This window comes from Myiozetetes cayanensis, unplaced genomic scaffold (genome assembly GCF_022539395.1).
Source record: "Myiozetetes cayanensis isolate MyiCay16 unplaced genomic scaffold, myiCay2020 scf4, whole genome shotgun sequence".
Taxonomy (NCBI): domain Eukaryota; kingdom Metazoa; phylum Chordata; class Aves; order Passeriformes; family Tyrannidae; genus Myiozetetes; species Myiozetetes cayanensis.
This window is the reverse complement of record NW_026087631.1, coordinates 18,694,943-18,721,750: the sequence shown is the minus strand read 5'-3', so window position 1 is coordinate 18,721,750 and position 26,808 is coordinate 18,694,943. Positions and strand designations below refer to the sequence as shown.

The window sequence follows — 26,808 nt, the reverse complement described above, 5'->3', positions numbered from 1 at the left end:
AAGTCACTTGTGTTTTTTTCAGTTCTTCCTTCTTTTCAATGTTTTTGTCATACTCTCATTTTCAAAGTCTTCAGAATACTGTGGCATTTTGGCTAGGATTTAAAAAAGTAGATGTGCATACAGAGTGGTTTAGGTGCTACCCTATTATCAAGAACTAAAGTGTCTTTCCACTGGAAGGGGAAAAACAGAATTTTATTCCAAACTAACACCAAGTTATCATAGTAATTAGTTAGAAGCCTTTATATGTCGATTAGTTACGATAGTTTGCAGTGAGGTTTGCCTGAACACAGAAGTTTATCAGGATATCTGAAGAGATAAATTCACAATACTGTCAAAATGTACCAATTGAGGTTGTACAATTGTGCATTGGTTGTTAGGCATTTTAAATTCTCCCCCCCCTCCTTTTTTTTTTTTTAATGAGAAACTGATTAGATAACAATTTGTGAAAAAAAATGAAAAGTATATTTCTTCTGATAGTTTATTTTGGTTATGACTGTCCAGCCATGTTGTTTGAGGAATTTAGTGTTTTGTTTGCACCTGTGGAATTACTGTGGCAGTTACACACAGGGAGTAGAAGCCGGAAGAAGATACAATAGGTGTTACAGCCGGGGCTGTAGATGCAAATTAAGGTCTAATGCTGTGTTTGTATATTTGAACATGGCAGTAAGCGGGGGGAAGGGGTACTGGTAAACCCTTTATTGCGCGGCAGTAAATCTGCCTGGAGGGCGTGCACGGTCAGGGGCCGCGAGGAGGAGAGCCTGCTCCCGCAGCATCCCGGCAATCCCGGGGCTGCGCCCGCTCCCACCGGAACAGCGGGAGGCAGGAGGGAGGCAGGCGGGAAGCGGGAGCGGCGCGGGCGGCCCCGCTGACGCGAGGGGGCGTTGCGGCGGGAGGGGCCGGCCCGGGCGGTGCTGGCGGCGGCGGCCGGAGGAGGAGGAGGAGGAGGAGGAGGAAGATGGTGGCCGCGGGAGGAGCGGCCGGCTGCCGGGCTTTCCGCCCTGCGCTGCTCGGCCGCCCCCGCCGGAGCCGCCCTGCCTGCTGAGGAGGCGGCGCGGACCCGCTCCAGGTGCGGGGGGGACGCGGCCGGGAGGGGGTCCGGGAGCGGGTCCGGGAGCGGGTCCGGCCGCGTTCCCCCCGCGGCGCTGGGTGTCGGGGAGGCAGCGGGCCCGGGGTGGGTGCCCAGCCCTGTCCGCCTGGCGGGCCCTCTCGGCGGCGGGGGCTGCGGGCGCTGCGGCCGTCCCTGTGCCCTGGCGGGGCGTGCGGCATCTCCGGGCGAGCGGGGCAGCGCTGCACCTGCCCGGGCTGCGGGAGCGGCGCCAGCGCGGCCATGAGCGCCTCCATCCCAGCCTCCATCCCAGCCTCTGGCGGGGCATTGCGCGCTCTCCCTCGTTTTGTCTCTTCCATCATTTTACGTGGAATGTGCGTGGAATAATGCTGCATGGAGCCGTGCGTAACCCAGTGCACTGGTTTGCTGGTTTTTATTTTTTCAATCTGTTTATTTCCCCCCTCCCCCCGCACCTTTTCTATGGTGAAAAAAGATAAATGAAGGGGGGAACGTGGGGATTTTGTATCCACCTATCGAGTGGTCGCCGTCGCAGCAGAACGGTCGCAGCAGCCCTTTCCGCCGAGAGATGCTGCCGGGATTGGCCTCGACGAGGTTTGCGCCTCGTCCCGCTTTGCAGCGGGGAAGCCAGCGGGGCCTGGATCTCCCCATCCTCTCCGTGGGGCGTGCTCTCCATCCCTGGGCTAAGGGGGAGGTGACATCTGCTCCCATCACGTTCTGGTTTCAGGAAAGGGAAAGCGTCTTGATCTTTTCTTCCCGGAAAAAGCAGGTTGATAACAATGATTGCCTGAATCACAGTCGTGCTCGGTGCAGCCGAATGTGCTACATCTGCCTTCTGTACGGATCAGTGTTAACAGGAGCAATTTACCAAGACCTGTTCTATTGCCGTCATAAACCTGCCTTTTAATAGGGATAGAACCATGGGCCTGGGCTGGAAAACTGCAACATCCTTTTGCTTTCCCCTGTTGTAGGTTTTTGGGCTATGGAATTGCAGTTTGCTTTAGAGAGTGCATTGCAGAGCTGGCTGTTTTCATAGCTGCTGAGGAACTAGAAGCCAGAGATGTTGCCTGACTCTGCATATATATTGAGTGAGCTAATGTGGGTGTAGGGCAGATCAGCCATGTAGCATTTTTCTTGTCTTTTACGTGTGTCATGTTACACCAACTGATAAGAGGACATCCAGGTGGCTGCAGGTTTGTGTCTACTCTGCAGCCGTGGCCCACGGGGTCCTAACCAACTTGCCCTTGCAAAATATCCCAGTCACAGTACTCCAGGTTCTGCTGCATTGCTGTTAAATCTGGACCAGCTGCACCTGCCTTTGCAGCCCATGTCAGAAACAAGCACGTGATGCCTGTGCTTCCCAAACACTGACGGTGACACAGAATGTGTTTATTCTCCTATGTGCTATCAAACCAAAAGTGAGGTGTATGCTTACCTTTTTCTCTAATCTGTGGGGAGAAGGTGCAGGGTAGGCTGCCCAGAAGTGCGGTTCAGGAGTGAAGGAAAACAGCCATTGTTGAATTAGGGCCATTTGTGCACATTTGTACTGAAAAATGAACTGTTCAGTGAGTGATAATGGAATATCACAGGAAACTGCAAAACCAGTACATTTAGTGTTTTAATGTACCTTGGATGGATATTGTGGGTGTATAATGAGTGAAATGTAAAACTGAGTGAAGGATAGCTTGCCCTCCTGAGGTTGAGATATCTGTGAGCTTTCAGGCCAAACAGATTTTTACAAAATTAATGGTGGCTCAGATTTGGCTGTATACTACGAATGATGTAATTCATTTCTCTAAATTTTCTTGGACATTTCTGATTGTAGCTTGAAAGATACTTTTATCTTACGATAATGCATTATCTTCACTGAAAATAGCAATTTTTCTGGCTACTATGCTGTTTTTTAACAGATGGAAAGCCAGCTTTTCAGAAGGCTATCAAAATAAAGGTATTCACAGATTAGACCTTTAGTTACAAAACGTAAAAATGCTGTAAAGGGGATTTGGTATATCTAGGTAGACAGAAAAGATAGTTTTGGTGTGTGAAGAGTGAGAGATGCCAAAGCTTTTTAGTATAGCCCTTTTGGTTACTTGATATAAAGTCCTTTTCACAATTCTCAAATTGTAAATTTAATTCTCAGTCCTTGGTTTATGATGAGTTTACAATTCTTTACATGTTTGAAAGAGTGTAAATGCATTCCCATTTTTTTATTTTGTTAGAACTGCCTTCAGGTATTTAAAACAGAGGAGCTAATGTTTTAGAAGAGATTTTACCATGCTGGTTTGGTGCCATGGTATATACCAAAAGTGAAAATCTTATAGTCCATCATCTTTTGGGGCAGAGAAACTGGGTGTGGATTTTTGAAGGTACAGATATCTTGATCTGAACATTTTGTTTGCTCTATAGTGATGTAAGTCCTCGATAATCCTTTGAATTCAGGGACTGCTAATTTTAAGGCTAAAGTTTGTGTCATCTAAATAGCAACACTAACCAGAAACCTGAATTCTTTGCATATAAGATTTAAATGGGTTTTAATTGGACCAGAAGTTGGCTTCTGACTTCTTTTATATAATTTTAAGCCACAGTCATATGCAGTACCTACATTCTTTAGCTTAGAAAGCCTTTAATATGAGGATTACATGCATCTTTGAAATGTAGTTAACATTTCATTTTGTAAGCAGTGCTTAATGGCACTAGAACTGGCATAAAAGTCATGAAGGTACAAAGAAATGGAATCTTTCCTGTTCAGCTGCTTGTTTTGTATTTTTAACAGGCCAGCGTGGGTAGTCTCTTGCAGTGGTTTTAAGCTGTTTGGCTTTAAGTTCTGTGAGTGTGTGGTATTGTTTATGGCAAACAAAATCAGGAAAAACTAATCTGAAATACAGAAAAGGGGACTAGGAAAATATACACTATGTTGGTTCTGTGACATTGCAGCATGTATGTGAGTTCAGGGTTAATATCCAAAACTAATGATCATGTTAAAAAAAAACCAAAACAAACTTTGAAGTCCTCAGATAGACAAAATGAAGGAAAAATCAAGCAGAGGGCTAAAACTTTTCACTTGCATCTCATGGCCTAGATACTTTGGACCAGATTCAGCATTCTTCCCCTTGGCATGCGCATTGTCTGTTGTTGATCATAGCTGTTCTGGATTTATATGAGATTATGAGAATCAGACCTTTTCTCTTACGCTCAAAAATAAAGATAATTAAAAGATATTAGAGGTACTTCAGATAGTTTAATATATGTCATCTATAGGCAGTGCAGCTTGATTAATTAAAAGCTTAACTTTGAACAAGATCCTATTACCATAGAGTCAAGTGAAGCCGTAATGTGCCAGTAATGCATTTTTAAATGTGTTTTTCTGGTTTCATAGAAGGTGAAGATTCCTTCTTAAAGAGAGAGCTATCACACAACCCACTGCTCGTATATTTCTAATAGAAGGCCTATTGCATCAGGGTTAAAGGTTCCTGAAAAACAGATTGATTGGTTTTGCTTCATAGTAATGATTGATTTGATAAGTCAACTACTAAGAGCAGTGTGATAGCATTTTGCTGTTTCCACTGTATGCATTGGTATTCTTCTGAAAGGGCTTTGTGTTTATTGCTTTGCTGAAGGGGCCTAGGGAAACATCTTTATTGGCTGCTTTCACGTATGCAGGCACATGATGATAATGCCTGTCCTAATTCTGAAGAAATAAATCCAGGAGCAGCATAATGGGTACATGACAGATGTGGATGACAGAGGACTTAGCTGAAGATACTCTAGGACCACAACAGCATGTTTGCCCACTAGACGTCTTTCTACTGGAGACAGTGCCTCTTGACTAGAGAGGAGGAATGGAAGTGCAGTTTTGTTTCTAAGGAGATCTGTTTCTATGGAGATGCTGCTAGGCAAGTGGCGTCTCACCTGGTCCATTGTATTTCCTGTGGTGTTTTCTGTCTAACTGCAAATACTTACCAGGAGAAGTTTCCATCATCCAATAAACCTCTGTAAGTAACTGTGGATAAGCGGTGGGGTTTTGTGCATCATCAAGGAAACTAGTGAGGGAAATATATTAGTACTATTTAAAACAATAAATAGCCTAGGTGGGGTAAACCACATTGGGAGCTTCTCTTTTTCCCATTACCTAGTGAAAGGAGGAGATGTTCTCCGATGTTTAGCCAATTAAAACCAAAACTTTAGAGTGTTTAAATATATTTTTTTAGACATGGGCCTTCCCCCTCTGCTCTCCAACCTGTTCTTGGACTTTTTATTGGGCCCCTCAAATCTTGCTCATAAGCCAGCAATTAAGCATTACTTGGTTCTTGCCTTCTCATGAGCACTTCAGTAAAAATTACTTTCCTTTAGAAGATGACCACCTTGTCACCCATCTGAGAAAAATATGAGTGTAGGGAGTGAGAGACTTCATTAAAGGTCTGAGTTAATGTGACAGCTGAGCAGCACATCCTGGGAATGTTGGCTGAATCCTTTTAGTGGTAATTTCTTTTTTCAGCTAATTAAACTCTTCTGTACCTTCGTGGCACCCTTTTTGTAGATCAGGAGCATCTCTGCTGAATTTAATTGTTAAACTTTCAATTCTAAAAGATGAGTGCAGATCAGGAAAACACCAGGGCAGCAGACCCGTGGAGTCTACAAAATGTGGACATCTTGGCCAAGATCATTTGAGCAACTACATAACATAAAGTCACTGTTGCTTTTTTTTTCCTTTTTGGGGATGTATATCAGGGAAAGAACTGTCTTTCTGTATATATATGGTTATGGTATTGGTTCAGTATCTAGGAGATATAGGTTTGGTGCCCTACATTGATTTGGTTAAATAATTTTATTTCTCTACAAGTGTTTTCACTTTTGTACATAAGGTTTCTGATAATTTCTCTTGTGTTGGTCATTCAGAATGTTTTTTTTTTAAAGGAACATATTTTGCTCAAAACTTGGTGGGTATTTGGGTGGGCAGGAACTTGAGGTCTGGCTAAAAGAAGGGTTCTTTTAAACAAAAGGAGGAGGAAAAAATAAGAACGTAATGAAAGATTTAAAACATACATGAATATGTATATCTTTATTTTCCTAACATATGGTTAAGTTTATTTGTGGATTTTTAATTTTTTTTTTTAAATTTATTCTGAAAAGTGACTTGCAGTTTATGTAGTGTCTGTTCTGATGGGACTTCGATCTGTTTGAAATCTTGGTGCTTTGGAAATATCAAATATAATAACTTAAACTAAATAAATTTAAATTAGGAAAAACAGTTTTAAAAGGACAACCAAGAGTAATATCTGAAAAAGCTCCCACCGGAGCTGGGTGAGGAAGCACAAGGTAAAAGCTCTTTCTCTAGGACCTTCCCAGGCAGACATTAGCAGAATGCTTTAACTAACACTCTTCAAATCCAAAGAACCGGCAAAACCAGTAGGTTTTTTATATGTTGCTGTCTCCAGTAAACCTTAAGAGAATGGGTACTGCCTTCACTGTTGGAAGAGGAAATTGGTATGTTTTGTATGATGTGTGTGTGGAGCTGAGGTGTTTTTCCTTCTCTTTTCTTAACAGCCTTCTCACACCAGCTTTTTTATGATCACAGAGTAACTTGAATTGGAAAGGATCCCTGGATGCCATCTGATCAAAACTGTGCTCCAATCAGGTGACTAAGACAAGGGCTGCTTACACCGTGTTTGTAGCTCTTGGCTGAACCAAGGCATGAAGCTCTGAATCTGAAATGCTGTGCCCCTTGTGGGTGTCAAACACCAGCGCATGCAGAAGGTTTTGCTTACCATGCCGGTGGGATGGACATGGCTGCTGGAGGAAAACCTTCCTCTGACCTGCCCTCCTCATCCTCGGCTGGGCAAGCCACCTGCAGAAAGCTGCTTGCTTTGCCGCTGGCATTGGGGTGAAGGAGGTGCTGGGGTGAAGAGCATGTACTGTGTGAGGGAAATGGTTATCTTGTACTGGTGGGTGCTGGCTTTTGAGTCCATGTTACCACTGCCCTCCTTCCAGGAGAGGACTGAAATGCAGGACTGTTTGCTGTATTAGCCCATTCAGGGACCTGATAATTTTAATTTTTCGTTAATTGGATTTTTAAGAGGATCAAGATGGAAGAAACTATTGCCCAGGAATTTAAAAAACTTTTTTATGGTATTATGTTGCAACAGTTTCGAAATTAGAGCACTATTTTTAAGAAATGAAAGAATCATTAAGCAGCATCCCTAATAGCTATGTGCAGTGCAGTTAGCTTTAACTTAATGAGAAAATCTCTCCCAGCTAACGCTGTGGTGAGCTGAAAGAAATTTGTATTAAAATAAAGAGTCATTGCGAAACCAGTCTATAGCTTTGTAATTCTATTGCATTTTTAGTGGACATTTTACATAACCTTTCCAAAAACTTCATGTATATTTCTAGTATTCACAGCTATTACCCCCTTTATCTCAGAGTGATAAATAAGGATGAACTTAGGGCTCTGCTTTCACTCAAGAATTATCATCCTTTGCTGGTAAATGACGAATGTAATCCACTTATGAGATTGCCATGACCTCATTCAGATTTTGGCATCTTAATTTTATTTTATAATAATGAGAAAATTCTGGAGTCTTCGAAAGCTTCCTCTTGAAGGACTTTTTGGTCTCAGAGTGATGAATAAGGATGAACTTACGGTTCTACTTTCACTCAAGAATTATTATCCCTTGCTGATAAACTATTAATGTAATCCACTTATGAGATTGCCACGACATCATTCACATTTTGGCATCTTATTTTTATTTCGTAACAATGAGAAAATCCCAAAGTCCCCTAAAGCTTCCTCATGCAGGATCACACTAGGGCTGCAAGGCACATGGGAAGAAATGTTTGAGTTTAATGCCTTCTTGGCAAGGGGTGGGTGTCGGTCCAGAGGGACAGCACCACAGCGCCATACTTAATAATATTGGCTCTGCGTTACCTTCAACATCCAGGCTTTAGACTTTCAACTACAGCCTTATGATAATTAGTCTAACTGCTTAGCCCTAGTTTAAAGTCTTGCCCAAGTCAGGCAGTTTTAAGGGGTTGTATTTTAAGTGTGACCCCCTTTGGCCCACACTTGATTTTGGAATCAGCAGTTTTAGCTGCAGTTAAAATTGAGCGTGGTCGTAAGACACCCCCACATATCTTTCCATTTCTTTATCTACAAAACCTGTGAAGACTAAATATTGTTGTTTCAGCTTAGGTCAAGCTGCTTTTGAATGAAAATTTAAAGGCTACATAAAATATGTTCATATTTTAGGAGTTACACATACCTAATACTTTGGTCTACAATGCATCAAAATATGTTTAGGATTAAAATATAACTACGTTATTAAAAAGAACTGGTATTTCTAATTAGCTACTAACTTGGTTGTTTCTTCTTTTGGAGCCATGATAACCCAGCCTCTTGAACAAAATTTTTGTCTCAAGGAAAGCATGAAAAGTAAATACTCAAAGAACAGTGGTAGCTTTTACAAAGTTAACATTCATACAGTCAGTTTGCCAAAAAGTAGTTAAGTTCTCTACTCCAAAACTGATTGACTTTTGGTGATTCTCTAGGAATTAAAAAGGAAGCGAACAGCCTTTATGTGCATGGAGCAAAGTCAGTTTTTATATGCCACATTTTTGGTGTGCAAATTCATATTGTATTGAAGATACTTTCTCTTCAGCCTTTTTATCCATGAAGCTAATGACTGGAGGTTCAAATATTTTTTTTTCCCTTCCAGTATATAACTATTGAAACCTGAGGAGTTCACAACTCAGTTTTCATTCTACAGTGTTAAAGTCTATGTTATGGTCTTGTAAGCAGTGGTATCCACAGGCACTGTGGTGCAGTTCATATACGTACACCAGAAACTGCTGTTTGTGCTACTCAGTTATCCTGAGAGTAAGGTAAGAGTTCCTTTTTTCCTTTGGAAAGGAGACCTTCTTCATTTGTTTTGAAAAGAAAGACTTTTGCATCTTCTAGCCCAGTAGCCTTGTGTTTTAAAATGGCAGAGTGTGTAACAGTGATTTTAGGGCCACTGGACACTGGAAACACTGAGCGATAGGTACTCTAATTTTACACCTGACACCAGATGGTAAAATTACTGGGAAGGAGTCCACAGTGTGGAGTTGACTAGCTCAGAGTTTCTTGTGATGCAAGGAAGAGAATGATATTTTTTCAGTCAGTTAAAATACTTTGAAGTCAGTCTGAAGGGATGGGTCTGAACAGCAACATCAGTCAACAGGAAATATATGTGCCTAATGCAGAGAGTATGGGAAAGAGAGGAGTCTAGTTGGGTTTTTTTCTATAAGAAGACAAATTGGGATTTTGAAAGTGGTAAAAGATATCAGTCATCTCTTACCACAGTGTCAAGGGAGCTTGCATGCAGTTGGTGGCAGGACTGGATTATTTAGGAAAAAAAATCGAACTTGCCTGAGACTTTTAGTTGTGCGTAGTACTGTGTTCACCCTGGTCAAACTTCCTGGTCAAACAACCTTGCAAGCACTGTGGCAGTGCAGCTTTATAAATGGTTTCAAGTTCATGTCCAGATTTTAACATTATTTTTGGCTAAAGTAATTGGTGCAGTGATTACACTTTGGTAGGGAAGTAATTATCGACATAGGGGTTTCCATGTTGGTGCCTGTCATTGCTCTTTAAGTTACATCCTTTTTGGGGGGGAGTAGTGCGGAAAGGAAGAGATTTGTGTAACTGGAGCATCCATCTGGTACATTTTGATGACACAGCCTGTTAGTGGGTTGTTACTTGCAGTATCTAACAAGGACATAACATATCATATAAAAAGCACCTGCCTTTGTACCTGAATTACGTATTCAGACTACTATAATTTATGAAGTCTGTTTGTTCTTGCACATTTGTTAAGTGAATCTTTGCAAGACACTTGAAGATCCAATGACCCTGTCTGTTTAAGAACAAAATTCATGAAATAAGAACTTTTCTTACCATGTGGAAGAAATTCTCCAAAAGATCTCCACCATGCTTTGATTATGCAAAGAGTAAATTTTCTGGCTGCAGTCCTATCTAAACAGAAAATGTATGGATCAACAGGGATATAAATCTGGTAACTGTTTTCTGCTGACTAGAGAAGCTAAAACCTCAGAAGTTTAGTCTTTTGTTCTGTTTCTCATTGGCTGTGATAGGCTTTCCCCACAGGCAGTAGTTTCTGAATTCTTTTGTAGTGGCTCCCACGTCTGTTCTTGCTGATGGTTATGGCTTAATAAGTAAGCACTGACACAGAACTGATGAGATTTTTGACACGTTCAGTTATGAGGAGGCAATTGAGTGTCAGAAGCAAACACGCATTGAAAATACACCAATTTCAATATGCATTTTATGAGATGGAGGTGGTATTGTTGCCAGTTTTAGTCTGGGGACTCGGGACTGTAGCACTGCTTTTCTTTTTATTTCCAGGATTATCTTTATGATCATAGATTCTTCAGTCTTAGCCCAGGTACCTCAGAGGAAATCTTCCTCTATGCTAGTTATAATTTTATTTTTCCTGTCCCTAAGTGTAGCATGTAAAAATTTAATTCCTCCTTGTAAGGCATAGCATTCTCATGCTTCAGCTCCATCTGCATGTGCAGGCACTCATGACAAGCTGCTTGTGGAAGGTAATCTCATGCACACATTTTGTTTTGTATCTGGTGTGTATCTGTTTATCAATGTGAAGGTTTTGCTGTGGGTACTTTGTGTTTTAAATGCCTTTAAGTTGTGTGTGGTGGGGATTTTATAATCTTTTTTTCTCTTTCCTCCCATCTGTATCTGGTTAGTAAGTAACGTCATAATGTTTTCTGTTTGTTTCTTTGTCTTGAGGAGGCTTATTCTTCTGCCTCTGAATGTAGCCCCATTCATGACTTCCCAGTATGTGTGACCCAAGAAAAAGCAATGATGTGATAGTGGATTTTTATCTGCAAGGGATCAAGGTTATAAAAACAGGCTTTGCAAAGGATCTGGTGAACCTGTCTCAGACATGGGGAGAGAATTGAATGACTTTGTGTCTGGGTGTGTGTTTAACCTAAAAACATATTTTTCAGAAAAAAACCCAGCTTTAACTCTTGAAAATTATTGGACAGTCATAGACTAAGTTACTGGGAGTAGCTGGGAGTACCTTAGAAATTAAAAATTGACAGATGCATGACCATTGTGAACACAGAAACAGCTTCACAGTCCACAGTTTGGAGCTAGTGGCCTACAGCATCTGAATAAATTATTGTCTCTTAATGCTGAAGACTCAGCAGTGGGTGGTGACTATTCTGCACTCTGATCCTTCAAACTCAGGGAAAGTTTGTGCATTTTCAGTGGCCTTGTGAATTTATGGTCCAAGAACTTTTTCTCAATTTTGCATTTGTTTCTTTTTAAATTTGTTTCTTTTTTATTAATGCTGAATATATTGTTGGGATGGTATCTATGCGTACATAAATAAGATGGCATCTGGTTTTCTTCTGCTTTGCCGATGAAGCTGCTCAGTGAAGTACACAAATTGAAGACCTTGTTACAGACACAGTTTCTCTTGTTGTTGTCTGCATATGAAGTATGTGGCACTTCTGTAGTCTTCGGTTAGCAAATGACATTATGCTGTTGCTGCTGCTGTGATTGTACACTGCTTTGTGTGAATGTTTGCGTGGTTTCATCAATTCATTAGGAACAAATGCATTCTTGGATTCTTTCTTTCTCCATTTTACATGGTAAACATTTTACATGTTGTTGGGGTGGTTATTTTTGTTTGGTTGGATTTTTTTTGTTTGTTTGGTTTTTTTTGTTCAACTTTTTGAGTTGAGGCATGACAGGACTCCAGGGTCAGTGGTTTTTAATGTCTCTCGAGAGGAAAAGATTGCACTCTGCAAATTTTTCACCTATTGAAAAGAAGTAGCAAGGAGTACAGGAACCCAGTTAAAGGTAATGTTAGAATCTTAATTGCATGTTTCCAGTGTTGGAGCCTAACTTACTTCTGAAGCTCTTTGCTTTGAAAGAACTTACCAACTTTTGGTCTCTGCCTGAGCTGTGTCCCCCTTACAGCTTGAGTTGCTTGTCTTAAATAACACAAGTATGGTCACACGGTAGGAAAGGTTCTTAATAATTGGGGAGGATTGAAATGTTATCTCCCTTTTGTTAATTAAGGGTAATAATCTTACCTCCTAACCAAAAAGCCCTGGTAGAAGCAATAGGAAACAAAGTGATGTATGATAAGGAGGACTTAACTGTGAATGATACAGTGAGATACAGAAAGAACTAAGCATTGGAAAAAACATCTCTATACTGATGTCTACCAGACTGTGAAACAGTCTCCCAGGGAGTGAGGGAAGATACATTTTTGGAGAAGTGAACACTCAGTGGTGCAAGGACTTCAACAATACTATAGGGAGCAATCCTCACCTTGAACAGTCTCAGGGGGATTTTGACATAACTTTGCTTTTCACAATCCAGGGTGAATTCATCCTTGAAACTGATTAAAGCAGCCTTTCTTTTCTTCTTTTGCTTGTCACCAGATGTAGTTTTCCGATGTTGTTTTTTTCCCATAAGAACAACAGTTTGGTGATGTGGTAAATCATTTTGAAACTGGTAGAACAGAGACAGATGTCTCAGAGTTAAAGGTGTTGAAAAAAATAATTGTAATTGTTGGGAGAAACTGTAACAGTAATGCTGGATTAGCAGAAGCACTACTAGGGAATATGTTTGAAAAGTTATTAATGGAATTTGGTAATAAATATAGATCAACAAAAACTCTTTCAGGTCCTGATTGTTAGATTTTCCTTCCAGAAAGTGTCATTTCTAGCTCAGGTGTCTTTAACTGCCACAGCTGCCTATCAAAAGAAGGTGCTGTTTGTACACAAACCTTTTTTTGTGAAACGATGAAGTGGATGTTATGATTGCAAGATGCCTTGAGCTATTTCAGAACATTTCTCCTTTCTTCCCCACAGGAGGTTCCAAAGGTGCCACTGTACTCCTGAGGATATTCATGCTTTTGAAAGCTTTACAAAATCCATAAATTTGATAGAAGTTTCCAGATCTTTAAAATTAGAACAATGGTGAAGTAGCATGAAGAAGGTACTGTGGTTCCCGTAGCCATGTGCTGCATGTGAGTTGCTCACTCTGGTAAGGTGACCCAACAGAGTGCTGCAGCCGTGGCTTCTGGCGTTGAAGCCTGATCAGTGAAGCAGAGAAATTACCTGCTCCACTGGCGTCGTGCCTGTCAGTTGTGCCTTATGGCTGCTGTACTTTTCCTGTGCTGTGTGAGTAGTTTGAGGAGTTTGAAAGCACACCAGAAAAATCTGCCAGGGAACAGTCAACTTCTGGTTTTGTTTCTAAATCTGGTAATACATTGCTGATGTTGTTGCTGCCTATGCAACCCAGATCAGAAGTCACTGCAAGAGTGCTAGAATGGTAGGGTAGGTCAGGTGCAGAGTTTGTGACTTCAGGAAACCTACTAATAACATTAGCTTTATCTTTTCAGTAAATACAAAACGTGATTAAACAACTACTGCCTGATGCCCAGGGCCTGTTATTAAGGCATTTCATGGTCTCCCATGAAGTTATGTTAAATTCGCTGAAGCTTGTGCAAAGGTTTAACTTTGAATGTGTATTATGTGAAAAGTGCTACAAATACCTGGAAAATACTTTTTCTTTGTTTCTTTCTGTTTAGAGCAACAAAGAAATCAGTGGGGGTACATTGCTGCTTCAGTGTTGAGAGAACAAGGGTAGAAGTAATGAATTGTTAATCCTCTCTGTGTGGGAGATGAACTTTTTTATTTAAAGTAGCACTTAGTTTATTTTGATAGTAGTTATTACATTGCATGCTTCTGTTTACTAACTGCTTACTCTAGAATAGTTTCTGGTAAGGCCCTGTAAGGATGTTTTCTGAGCAGTGAATATGCTAGCTGAGTGTGGCAGTGTGGAAGCCTTGGATAACAGCTGAGGCTATGCTTTTGAGCCTCAACATACAAAATCTCTGAAGTGGAAATTAGTGAGAGTGAAAGGTATTATCAGCAGCGAGCTTTCTGAGCTTAGCTATATTTTACCTAAGTGGGATTTTCTTCCTGGGGATCCCAGGATTGCAAATCCTTAGATATTGAAAAAGTAGAAAATACAAATGTCTGAGAGTCTCAAAGATTTTTTTTTTTTTTAATGTAGCAGGTCTCACTGATCTGCTTCTAGCAAAACTAGCCATGTCCCAAACAATGATTTTTTTCTTGCTTCAGGAATGTAGAAGAAGCAATGGTTTTAGTGAGTTAAAAACAATCTAGAGGCATCTGATTTAAATCTCTAGCTGTGCTCTAATCCTACCGTAACAAAAAACTTAGTTATGAAATGAGCTGAGGTGGCACTGAGGCATTGTGGGCACCTCTGCAGGATATGCCCACATTCTATTTGGAAGCAGTTTTGCTATGTAAGTTTCCACATTTTTATTCTTCGTATTTTTTTTTCACTGCTCTCAAAAAAAAAATCTGTTTAAGTAACTTCCCCCACCTTCCTTGTAAGCTGTATATATACTATATTCTTGTCACACACACTGTTCTAAAATCAGAAAGGTTCAGTTGATTTTTGACTTTTTCAACTTTTTGATGAGCTCAAAAATAAAAGTAGCTTTTTAACTGTTTGTACACTTGTTTGTAGATGGGGAAAAAATACACCCAAAGAAATCTGTAAGACAACAGACATGCTGAGTAAGTAGACTGTTTCCTAAACAGTGCTCTTATGCAAATAATTTTTTTAGGCAAAATGTCTCTTTTCCTCTTGTTGGCAGTTTTGATTCTGTTCTTGTTGAAACAATTTGCTTAGTTGGTTCAATTTGCATTTGTTTGTTTATTTTTAATTGTAAAGAGGTCTATTGTAAAGAGGTTAATATAGTAAAAACGAACAACTTCCCTCCCCCCACCCCCAAACAACAGAACAACCCCTCCAAAGCTTAGAACTAGTCATCACGGACTATGGACAGCTGTTTCAAGGCAATTTTTATGTTAATACAGTATTCTTTACTATAAGCATCTAAAAGTTGTTCTCCTCTAATGTACAGGTTTGTGAAACTTGAGGGAATTAAAAAAAAAAAAAAAAAAGTCTCTTACACATCATGTTTATGGTAATGCAGATAGGCTGAAAAAAGATTCTAAATCAATAGTTATATAAGAGTTTCCACATAAACGACTGAGGTGTTTTAAATTGTCTGCCTTTAACAATAAGGATGCATTTCTTTATGTGATGCATGGAAACTTTCAAAACCTTTTAATTACTGTTTTGTTTGTTTATTTCTAAGTTTCCACACAATTCAGCCAGTGGTTTTGGCATTAATAAGTATCCTGACACTACCTTGTTTAGGATTTCTCAGTGGTTTGTCCATAGTGAAAGAATGTATAGATTAATACAAAAACCAGTAATGAAATTCTACATTTGCTTTGGGGATGGAAGAGGCACCATTTAGCCTTATTTGCTGGCTATCCCTTTAACTTTTCTTGGAAAGTAATAGGTGGATGGGAAAATGACCTTCCAAGGAATTGATACTACTGCATTTCTGTATTTGAGATGTGCTCTTGTGCAGTTATTCCTATGCTTTAACCTTTTGCTTTCTGTCATGGCTTGCTCCTAGTTTGGTCTTGTCACCACTCAGAAAATTTCAATAGGAGGTTGCAAAATGTAGAAGAAATCAGCCCTGGAGTAAAGGCAAGCAGGAACATCATTTATCAAAAAGTGATTGCTAATTAGATGAATTCTGTACATAGCTGAACTTTTGGGTAGTATGATGTTTGTATATTTGTATAGAATCTCATAAAATAAACCTGCAGTTAATAAGGTTACAATAGGCAAACCGAATATCTTCCTGTGTATGACCTGTAACCATGTGGAGTGCCTTCTCCTCTGCCCCAGCTCAGCACCTGGCAGGAGAAGGTCTTCTGATCCCTGCCACACTGGTGTACAACTGTGTCTGCCTCAGGTGTTTTGAAATTTAAAACCTTTTCATGTTATTCAAAGCAGCAGACTGTCTGAACTCCTCACTTTCACAATACAGTTAGTTTATGTTTGGAGATGATTGAAAGTGAGTTTGGGAAACCTGACCTAAGAATGGCTAGCCCAGCTTTTCTCAGGTAATGGGTACATTCCTTTCCACCTTTTCCCATCAGAGACCAAATGACCCTTCTATATCTTGTGCATGTCCCATGCAGAACCCTTGAGTGATTCCTCAATCTGTTTTCCTTATGGCTTTTCCCATGGGAGAAGCTACAGGGATGCACAGGGCTTCTGGCTGGCATCAGGGGCACTTTCTAAGTGACAGGTGGGTACAAGGTCTTAAGTAGAGACTTAAAAGTGCTGCTGCACTAGGAGTTCCCATGAGAGGATCTGGGAGATGTGTCTGGTTCAAAGCCAGGACTGGTGAAATGAAGAGAGTCTGGCATTGGAGATCTGTGTAATGCATTAAAGACAGCCACGGCACTGTGATTCCCCCAGGGCTTTGCAGGATAAAACTCATAAGGAATTACACAAAGACATATAGAACCTGATTTTCATAAGATTCATAAGGATTTCTTAAGTCTGCTTTTCTCATACTTGCTCTGTTGCTTTCTTGTCCCACTCCCTGTGTCTTTACTACACATCTTCCAAGAAAGCCGGGAAGCTGGTCAAGCAGCAGAAGAGGTTGAGGAGAGCATCAGGCTAAAGACCTGCTGAGCTGCTGGCCTGGGCATCCATGTGGATTGGGCTGCCAGCTGTTGCTGGAATTCTCACTCTTCCCCTACTGGGATGATCAGCTGGGACTGCCAGTGAAGATTTAAGAAAGTCCATTATATTTTAGACTTTTACAAGATAAATTTAAAATTGGCCAGTGGCTAAGAAAGTTAAGGATGAGAAATGAAGAAATGTTTTAATCACCTGAAAGTATTGGTTTTGGATTATCAACCTAGCAAAAGAGCCTACCTTCCTTGCTGTTTAATCACAGGGTGTTTTTTTTCCAGCGTAATGTTATTCATAGCTTATAAGTCTTACAAGCTTGAGTGGCTCTTTGTTTTCTTTTTGATAAACAGCAATTGACAATTAGCACCAGAATATCTTAAATCTTTAATGAAGCTTTAATTATGTGTGCATTTTGGTTTGAGTAATATCAACTTGTATAAAAACATTAGGTATACTTCACATATGTTATTGCCTCTCCACAAAACTGCTTATATACAGATAGTTATTTTATGTTTATATTTTATAAGTTTGTTCGTGCTTGTGGCTGTGGTGAACACTTGTGTTAGTTTGGGTTCTGCACTGGTCTTTAAAGAGTTGATGCTATATAAAGTACAGAATTTGTATTCGTGTATCTAAAAATAGATTGTAAAGGTTTTGATTTAAAATCTTTTTCTTCGTAATTCTCAGTACTCCAAATGTCATACCATGAAAACTTCTTTCTCCTTTTCTACTTTCTTCTTTCTCAATGAGACTTGAGTTATGATTAATTGAATAAAATATTACTGAAGGAGACTATTAGAATCCTTACCTGACTGTTCTTAGTTTCAGCACTTGTCATTTTGCAGTTGCAGTGATCTTTCATAAAAGGTTATGCTGATAATAGTAATATTTTTATTTGCACTAACAGTTTTTTTACAAATGAGTGAGCTCTTCAAGAGAGTAGTTTTAGTTGCTTTAGAAGAGGTATAGAACTTTGTGATAATCAGATTTTTACCTTTTTGAACTATTTTTTTTGACAATTTTCTGTAAACATTTGAAATAATTTTGAGTCCCTGTGATCATTAGTGATTGTACCGCTACTGCTGTACAATGAAAAATAATGGGTTATAGAGAGAAAAACTCATCAGTTACAAATAGATTCGCTAAATAGTAGGCTGATTTCTTGTGTAATAACTACCTGAAGGAGGCTGTAGCCAGGTGGGGGTTTATCCCCTTCTTCCACGCAACATGCAATAGGACAAGAAGAAGTGGCTTCAAGTTGTGCCAGGGAAGGCTCAGACTGGACATCAGGAAGAATTTCTTTACTGGAAGAGTGGTCAGGCATTGGAATGGACTTCCCAGGGAGCTGGTGGAGTCACCATCCCTGAAGGAGTTCAGGAAATGACTGGATATGGTACTTAGTGCTATGGTTTAGTTGACATGGTGGTATTTGGTCAATGGTTGGACTCAGTGGCCTTGGAGGTCTTTCCCAACCTTCCGGTTCTAAGCAGCACGACAATAGCTGTGTGTGTCTCTGGCCAGTGTTTTTGTCCACCTTGCTAGTAGAATTTCTTCATGCAATACCATGTTGTTTTTTCATTCTGTATGATTACTCAGGTAGACAATGAAAGAACTCTGCCATATCAGAAAGTATGCAGATGCTATGAAGGCTATTTAATTTTTTGGAGATGGGTTGGATTTTTTTTTGTGGTCATTATTAGAAGTTTATATGCTAAACTTCAGATTGAATGCTAAGCTTACTTGGATATCTCTTTTTAATTTTCTAGCTTGTGCTTTGACCTTTTACTAAATTTCTCATTATTCTTTCCCAGTTGATAAATTTTCATTCAAAATTTAATTGCAATTAATTCCACCTAAGCAGGATACACAAAAGTGCCAAACAGTCCCACTCCATCTTTGTAGAAATAGCTAATGATCTGCCATCAAAGTATACCACCTCCTGGGTTCCAGTTTGATTTGAGGACTGATTTTGATGCCTTTCTCGAGGGATACTGTTGAGCATTGCTCATGAAGGAGGCAGTACTTTGTTTCATCTCAGAAAAGGCCTTTGGAGTATCACACACTAGACATCCCTCAGCACCAGGGCTTTTACTGCTGGAGTGCAGAACGGGGTAGCTGTGCTATGGTGGGGTGTGCTGGCTGAACCTGAACTGAGGCATTTTGCCCCTGTTTCATCACATCTTCCGTGGGTGAAAACTTGTAACTTGTTGGTTAATGACAGAAAGGATTTTTAGCCCACTGTTAGTTATTAAAAATTAGTGTTTATTCTTCTGTGAAGTGCCTGCGTATTAAAGTAACAGGAGCTCTGTGCTGTTATGGTGAAAAAGCAATCAGTCTGTAGGAGTTTTAAAACAAGATACATCACTTTCTCTCACTTTTAGTGTTGTAGAAAACTACATGGGTCTAACATTGGTACAACACAGTGCCTTCAGAGCTTTTGAACTGTGGAACAGGGTTAAGTAGCTTAAGAGATGTAAGTATTCTTTGTCACCACTGAATAAAGAGGTTTCAATTAAAAACAGGTTAAAGATGTTAGAAAGAATCTAATCATAGGAAGTGAGGAAGTTAGTCTTTTTTTTTTGAAGAATTTCAAATATGGGGTTTTATTTTGTCAGTATATGATTTTATTGTTCTGTTGCCTTCTACATTTTTAATTTCAATTCCTGAGGGAGAATTGTACAAATACTATAATTTGTCTTGATGATGGATTATTTTAACATGTTTTTAATTTTTTTCCCTCTGTTAAATAGGAGACTTCCTTTTGGTGGTAATTGTGGAAAGAGGTGCCCTCAGTAGGTACCAGAGCAAAGTGTGTGGTATCGTGGGGAGGGCACAGCTGGCTATTGAGCCCTATCAAGTGGAGTTTGTTTAGGTCAGTGAAGTGAAGGGATGGTCTTTACAGAGTGCTGGAAATATCTGCAGAGAAGAGGCAGCAGACAGTCTGTGCTTGGTGTGGCAGGACTGGGTATAACTAACCAGCTTCCACTGAAATGGCGAGGAGTCAGATGAGATATTGGGAAAACTTTACCAACAGTGAGGATATTGAAACACTCACATCTGACCAAGTAACAATGGATACTTGGAGGCCTTTGAGAATGGATAAATACACATATCGGAAATGTCATCAGTGTCACTGATGCTGATTTCAGGAACAGGGACATTGATATAGTTATGTCAGATGGCATCTCAAGATATGACTTAGTGATTGCAGAGTTTTTGGTATTCTGTCAGAGAATGCCAGTTTGATGAATTTTGTAGATACAGGTAAAATTGAGCCACCTCTTTTTTCCCCCCAACTTGGTGTTATAAAGCTGCTATTTGCCTTCTTTTCTCACAGCAGTACCCATGCTTATTAGTTTCAGACAAATTTGAAGAAGAGACCTCAAAAATAAATAGAACAATTCATTTTTAATGAAACTGCTGATCAGGTAATGGGGAAGTGACTTGACTTTCTTCTCTGAAAAGAGAAGAACTCAGCAGTCTCCATTTGGCAGGGCAGTTGTGTGTATTGGACCTCCACTACTTATGTAGCTCTGGACTCAGTGTAGTAATCCCAATTGTTCACAGAAAAAGTGCCTGCAACATAATATATATGTATGTGTATGTATGTATAACATATATGTAGTTTTATGACTACCTTTATAGTTTTTTACTCCATGCATTATTTTTCTCTTTTTACTGATTAGATTTTGTATGTAATCAGTAGCAGACAAAATAAGAACAGTGTTGGGCTTTGGAAAAATACCAGTGACTTTGTCAAAATTGTAACCAGTGATTTCCAATATGTAATTTAGATGCTGAGCTGAAATCTTATGACATACCCAGGAGGCATCTGTAAGGGGGGAGCTGTTTACAGTTCATAGTTTTAAGTGAGAGCTGTAAACACAATGTAATGACTGCTTGTTTTCTGGTGGTTTAAACCTGTCCATTTGTATTCTATATTGAATGCTAGCTGTCTCGCGTGTTAGTTAAAAATTGTAACACGTCTGAGCACCCTTTTTACATGGATGATGTAGGTGGAGTGGAAGAAGTCTGGCTTTCTTGCTTTTCAAGTAGATGTGAAATCCCATAAAGCTCAGATTGGCTTATCCTCTCTGTGTCAGAAGCTGAAGCCTCTACACTTGCCTATGCATGTTAAGTATTTTCACCTGATACGTATCCTGTGTGGTTGGTAGTCTAAGCTTTGATTTACGGTGGAGCATGAATTGGATTAGAACACATTTACACTTTGAGCACAGATTATGGATTCTTTCCTGCCAGTTTGCTTGTTTCCTTTGAATGTAAGTTCTGTGGTGCAATTTAAACGGGGAGTAGATGTTTGCAAATTAGTAATGTCAAAGCCACAGCTGAAGCCAGCAGTAATCAGTCCTGCAGGGTGATGTTGCTGTTGCTCAGTTTTCCTGAGTGTTTGTCTCTAAAATAAGCTCTGTTCTCTCTTTCTGCTTACTGAGTGGTTCTGCACTAGGGATAATGTCCAACATAATTCCCAGAGGAAGTGAAGAAATTTGAAGGAGATTGGTTTGGTGCAAAACACTGTCCCATCTCTGAGTAATTGAGAACAGCAATATAATATGATTCATATCACAAATAGAGGAGTATGCCTGAGAGAGCAGAAATGGAAATTGCTTATACAGGAAGGGGGAATGAACTGCAATATGTTGGGTACTAATATAACACACAAATCCATTCTGCTCAGATTCTTACGCTGTAGTATTACAGAGGGTCTTGTTATAAATGAATGGGTAATGTGATTAGTTTATCTCAGCATTTCTGTATGTTGAATTTCAATCCAGATTGTACCTTGGCACACCTTGCTGTCTGGCATGGTATGATGTTTCTAGAGCTTTCAGATGGAATGGTACAGTTAAATTTATGAGACCATTTCAAATCGGAATTAACTTTCTTTTACAGTCCAAAAGCAAAACAATAATATGTTAAATCAATACAAAGTAAATGACTGCTAAAAATAAACAACCAGGAAATATTCTTGTTCAAGTACAACTGTTTTCCACCTTTTTTTTTTTTTTTTAAATTTTGGGTGGTTAGCAAGTACAGAGAAGTTATTTATTATTCTGCATTCCAGAAATGAAATTTTAATCTGGAAAGATTTGCATGGATGTTCTGTTGTCTCTTAAAGGTCACACCAATTGGGAGAAGTCCCCCTCAGCTTAAGAAAGGCAAATATTCCACACATCTTCAAAAGAAAAAGTCAGTAATGGAAACTAGATTCTGTTTAGCCTCTCTTCTGTCCCAGGAAAAATGTTGGAGTGAGTCCTGTTGGAACACATTCCTGGACATGTGAGGTAGGGAGTCAGTCATCAGGAGCACTCAGCATAGATTGATGAGGAGTAGATGTGTTTGTGGTCAACATCTTTCTCAGTGACCCAGAGGAGAGGCAAAGGCACTCTCACATAAATTTTAGAGAATGACACCATATTGGGACAACCAGTAAATGTTGGAGGGCAGGGCTGCTGTTCAGAGGAATGAACAGTCAGGGACCTGATGAAATTTTAAAAGGACAAAGGCTATGCCCTATTCCCGTGGTGGCAGAGACTGTTAAACTCCTGGCAATCGTACACAAGATTGGACAAAAGGAGGTGCAAGTGTGGTGAGTTTGACTGTGGCTGACTACTAGCTGCCCATCCAGCTGCTCATGCATTCCCCTGCCTCAGTGGGACAGCGGGGAGAGAATAAGATGAAACAAGCTCATGGGTTGAGGTAAAGAATAGGAAAATCACCTACTAAATACTGTCACGAGCAAAACAGAATTGACTTGGGGAAAATTAATTCAGTTTATTATCAATATAAAATAGAATAGGATGGTAAGACACAAAACCAAAATTAGACCGCTTTTCCCCTATCCTCTTCTTCCCAGACTCAACTTCACACCTTCATTCATGACTTCTCTATTTTCTGCCCATGCTGTGCAGTGCAGGGGGATGGGGAACAAGGTGGGGGTCTGGGGATGTTGTGGTCGATCTGTAATATCTCCTCTCTGCTGCTGCTTCTTCCTCATACTGTTCCCCCAGCATCGGGTGTCTCCTGTGGGAGAGAGTCCTTCATGAATTGCTCTGTTACAGGGCATGGAGCAATCCCTGGTCTTTTCTCACAGAGGCCAGTACTGCAGCCTCCCTGCTACCCCAAATCATTGCCATGTAAACCAATTCCAGCCACTTTCTGACAGGTCCAAAACTCCTGAAAACAACTTTTTGTGCACCAAAATCTCAGCTAGTCAAGGAAGCACATGGCATTTCTGCTCAGACTTGCAAGAGTGGCTGCTGGGAGGGAGGAGACATGGCTGGAGGTGAAGTGTTGGAAGAACATGACTGGACCAGTGTCACTGCCAAGGCACTGCAGCTCCCAGCCAACCCAGGATGGGGCAGGTTGCTCTAAGAGATCTCAGGTTTTGGAGGACACGCACCAGGATGGAGATGCCCTTGACAGACTGCAGCTAATGGAGGAACTCAAGCTGGAGTGGAGGAAGTGAGTTAGAATCAAGCAGCAATATAGGAAGACAAGTAGGAAACAAGGAGCAGCAGAAAAAAACCATACGACACTGGCTCCAACCTCCTGTTACCTGTTGCTTGACTGTAGGAACTGGGGCGGCTTAAGTATAAAGTGATAAAAACAAGAGAAGTTGAGACTGTGACAGGGAAGAAAAAGTGTTTCCTTAAGTGTTTGGGGTTTTTTCTCAATACCTAAATCAGTAATCCTAGGATTGTGATAATTGGCAATAAGTGAAATGAAGTGAAATGAAGTTCCCTGAGTCAAGACTGTTTTGCCTGCAGCAGTGCCATAGCTGTTGTGTGATGCAATGTCAGAAAAGCAGATTTATGATATGCCTTTTATTAATGGAGGACTAGGTTGCATGTTGTGAAAACATTGATCAGCTAAATGCTGATCAATTAAGTGTAAGCTATGTACAGCTACACTGCATTACTGTAGCATTTTTGCAAAAATCTTAACAAAAATACATTGATTTTAAAAAGCCCACATGAATAGTTTTGCAGTCATAGTAAAGTCCTTTATCCAAGTGTCCTCTTTGTAGGCATGAACACTCAGAAAAAAGTGTAAAATCAGAGTGAGCATGTTGTGATGCTTTCTCAACCTCTCAGCATTTCAACAACTTCCTTAGTCAGAAGCACTTTTCCAAAACACACCATACAACAGCAATTTGGTGTATTTTCACCAGTTTCTGATATTTCAGGTTATCTTTAGGTTGCTTTAAGAACAGCTATTGTTGAAGGGTTTTTGTTGCTTTCATTTCCCATTTGAAAACTGCTGCAGAACCTACTTATTTCTTGTCTAGATTTTAGTTATGCCTATTTGTCCTTTTACCAACATCATCCTTTGGTTTAACAAGGTTGGAGTTTCTTTAAATTTCAATTTCTGAGGTTTTTATTTCGTTAAGATCACGTTTTGCTCTTCTAGACTCTTCTTGTGTGGAACTAGAAAGCTTGTCCTAGATGCATCCTTGTGCATTGACTCTGATCCTCTGTGGTTTTGGCTCTCAGATTCCAGCTGAAGTCTGAATGAGGCCCTGTGGTTGTCTTTGGTTTGCTGCTTGAATTCTGATCTCAATTCCTGGAAGCTCCTAACAGAAGCAATATTGGGCCACACAGAGTGATAGAGCCTTCAGTATTGAATGTAGCTATTTCCCTTTGGCTAACATGTAGTGCAGTGTCTGTAGTGCCCTTTTGGCCCATGAATATGTTCTTACAGCATTTAAAACTGATGCCTAGTTCTTGAGCAGTAAATTTCAAGATGCTCTAGTCTAGAGGGCATCAGAAGTATTTTACAATATGCAGAAAATTAGCAGTCTAAATAATGAAATCAATGCGATTAGACATTTCATTCCTCTTAAGTTGTATCTTTATCTTGATTATCTTTCCCTTATAGGTTTTTACATTTCATTAATTCTGCAAATTCTGTGCTTCTCTTTGTGCCTAGTAACCTTTATGAAATTTCAACTTTGATCCCTTGGTGGTTTTTGTTCAATGCTGAATTTGAACATAAAATTTAGAACAGAATGGCAAAATCACACTTGCATTCAGAAAAACAATCCTCAGCGTATTATTTCTGAAGTGAGAACCTCAGAGGAGAAAGGAAGGAATTTTAACAACATTTTTTACAGTGCTGTATTCAAGCTGCTTCACTTTAAAAATATTTCAGACTAAACTTCTGGTATTAAAGTACCTTTTCACTCTTCCCAGGACACCTCTGAAAAGTATGGTGTGGGGTGTACTTAAAATTAGCTGAAAAAGATTAGAATTTGTTTTTGCCAGTGCGTTTGTATTTGTCTTGTGTAGAGCTAGGTGATATGCAGTGTAAGGTTCGTGGCTGGTTGGACTCTTGGATCAAAGGGAGGACTGCAAGAGCAGATCCTTCTGTGCATATATGAAGATTTGCTTGTTTGTAGCATCTGCTGCAGGGTCCACTTGCGTAGCTGATGTCACTGGGGAGTTTGCAGATAGAGGTTATTTTGTCACTAGCCTACATTTGAGAAATGTGAAGCGGATTGTAAGTTTTTCCATACAGCATGGTTGTCTGTACACTGTGGTCATGCTCCCTGCCAGTGCACTGGCAACTTTTGATCCTAAACAGTAAAAATACAATTGCTCTTCATATCTCCATGTGCATTCAGATCTGGGGCTGTGTGTTGAGAGAGCAAATGTTTTCACAAAGCCTGTTGTTTGTACCTTGAATAGTCGTATGCCATCACTGAGGCCAGTACATGAGTTTACCTTGTGAAATAGCATTCTGTATTTCAGGAAGCCAGTTTGTATGCTGCATGCTGTGGTTCTGCCAAGTCCAATCCCTTGGGATTACATGGGTAGCTGAGAAGCTGCGACTGATAACCTGTGATTACTGTTTGAAGGGAAAGATCTGATCCTTTTTCCCAGGAACGAACTCGCCTGGAAGCTTCCCTCCTTGACTCTCTGTGGAATTAGAAAATAATTTGCTTACAGCAGGTAACTTTAATCCCTAATAAAGTTCAACAAAGTTGAATTTAGCCATTATTTTGAGGCCATCTGTGAGATGATAGGGTTTTTTTAATCATATATCTCAAAAAGTAGGCAGTCTTTTTTAATGAGTTGTAAGGTGGCATTGTTTATGAGTTGAGCAGACTTAATAAAATGCCATTATTGAATTCTAAGAGGAGAATTTGCCATTTTCAAGTCATTTTTTTCAAGCAATTTTTTGAAGGAAAAAGAACTGTTAAATATTTAAACAATTTAAACATATTTAAACAAATACTTAAAATATTTTGTGGCAGATGACAAAGCCTGTGGCCACTTCTGGAGTTCTCACTGAAACCACTGCTTGTTTTCCTTGCAGAGTGGTTTCAAGAATAGATAGGCAGCGTACATGGATTAAGGGGATCAGCCTGTGATGTTTTGGTCTGTGAACCTTCTGAAAAGAATCTGCTCTGCAGTGGGAGTGGAACTGCTGTGCTGTGAAACTACTGGATTGCTCTCTACTCTTAGGAGTGCTTCCTCTAATGTGTAGAAACATTTACAAGGAATCTGACCTCTTCCTGATGCCCATTTGCTTCAGCAAGACTGCACAAGTAGTCCTAAACATATGAGAGTTTTTTCTGAAATACTTCAGATGAAAAATTCAGCATCAGTTTCAAACAAAGAGATACACTGCTCAGCTTGCCACCAACTGTTTAATACTTAGAGGACATTACGATCTTGCATCACAGAATTACTCAATTTACTCTGTTTGTGACAGCTAAGCATGCCTGATTTCAAGTGCTATCCAGTTTGATTTAAAGACAATAAATGAATTCTATTCCTAGCTTTCCATGTTTCTATCAAGTTGTGGAGAGAATTTGGTAATAAATTTTATAGTTAAATTCATAATCTGTATTTATACATACTTAAATCTCAGTCTGCTGCAGAATGTCTGACTTAGCTTGAAGTGAAAAACATCACATATAACTAACATGCTTGAGAGATGTGTTTGATTTAATTAGTGATATTGCATGTGTTTTTGTACCGAGTACACATTTCTCATAGATTGTCCCAGATGATTATCTTCAGGGGATTTGGTTCAGGATGACATCATTTCTGCGTTTATAAACTGAATGTTT

The 26,808-nt window shown here is 39.9% G+C and overlaps 1 protein-coding gene across 5 annotated transcripts in view; it reads left to right on the top strand.

Annotated features, from left to right (window-relative positions):
• Window positions 1-908: 908 nt before the first annotated feature.
• APBA1 (amyloid beta precursor protein binding family A member 1) overlaps window positions 909-26,808 on the top strand; it is an 83,238-nt gene continuing 57,338 nt past the window's right edge. For 2 of the 5 annotated variants that reach the window (XM_050328999.1, XM_050328995.1), the window contains exons 1-2: window positions 914-1,066; window positions 6,608-6,698. The gene's annotated coding sequence lies outside the window, so the exon portion shown is untranslated. Of the gene's footprint in view, window positions 1,067-6,607; window positions 6,699-8,919; window positions 8,942-26,808 lie in introns of those variants that run through there. The other 3 variants (XM_050328997.1, XM_050328996.1, XM_050328998.1) reach the window with 3 other exon arrangements.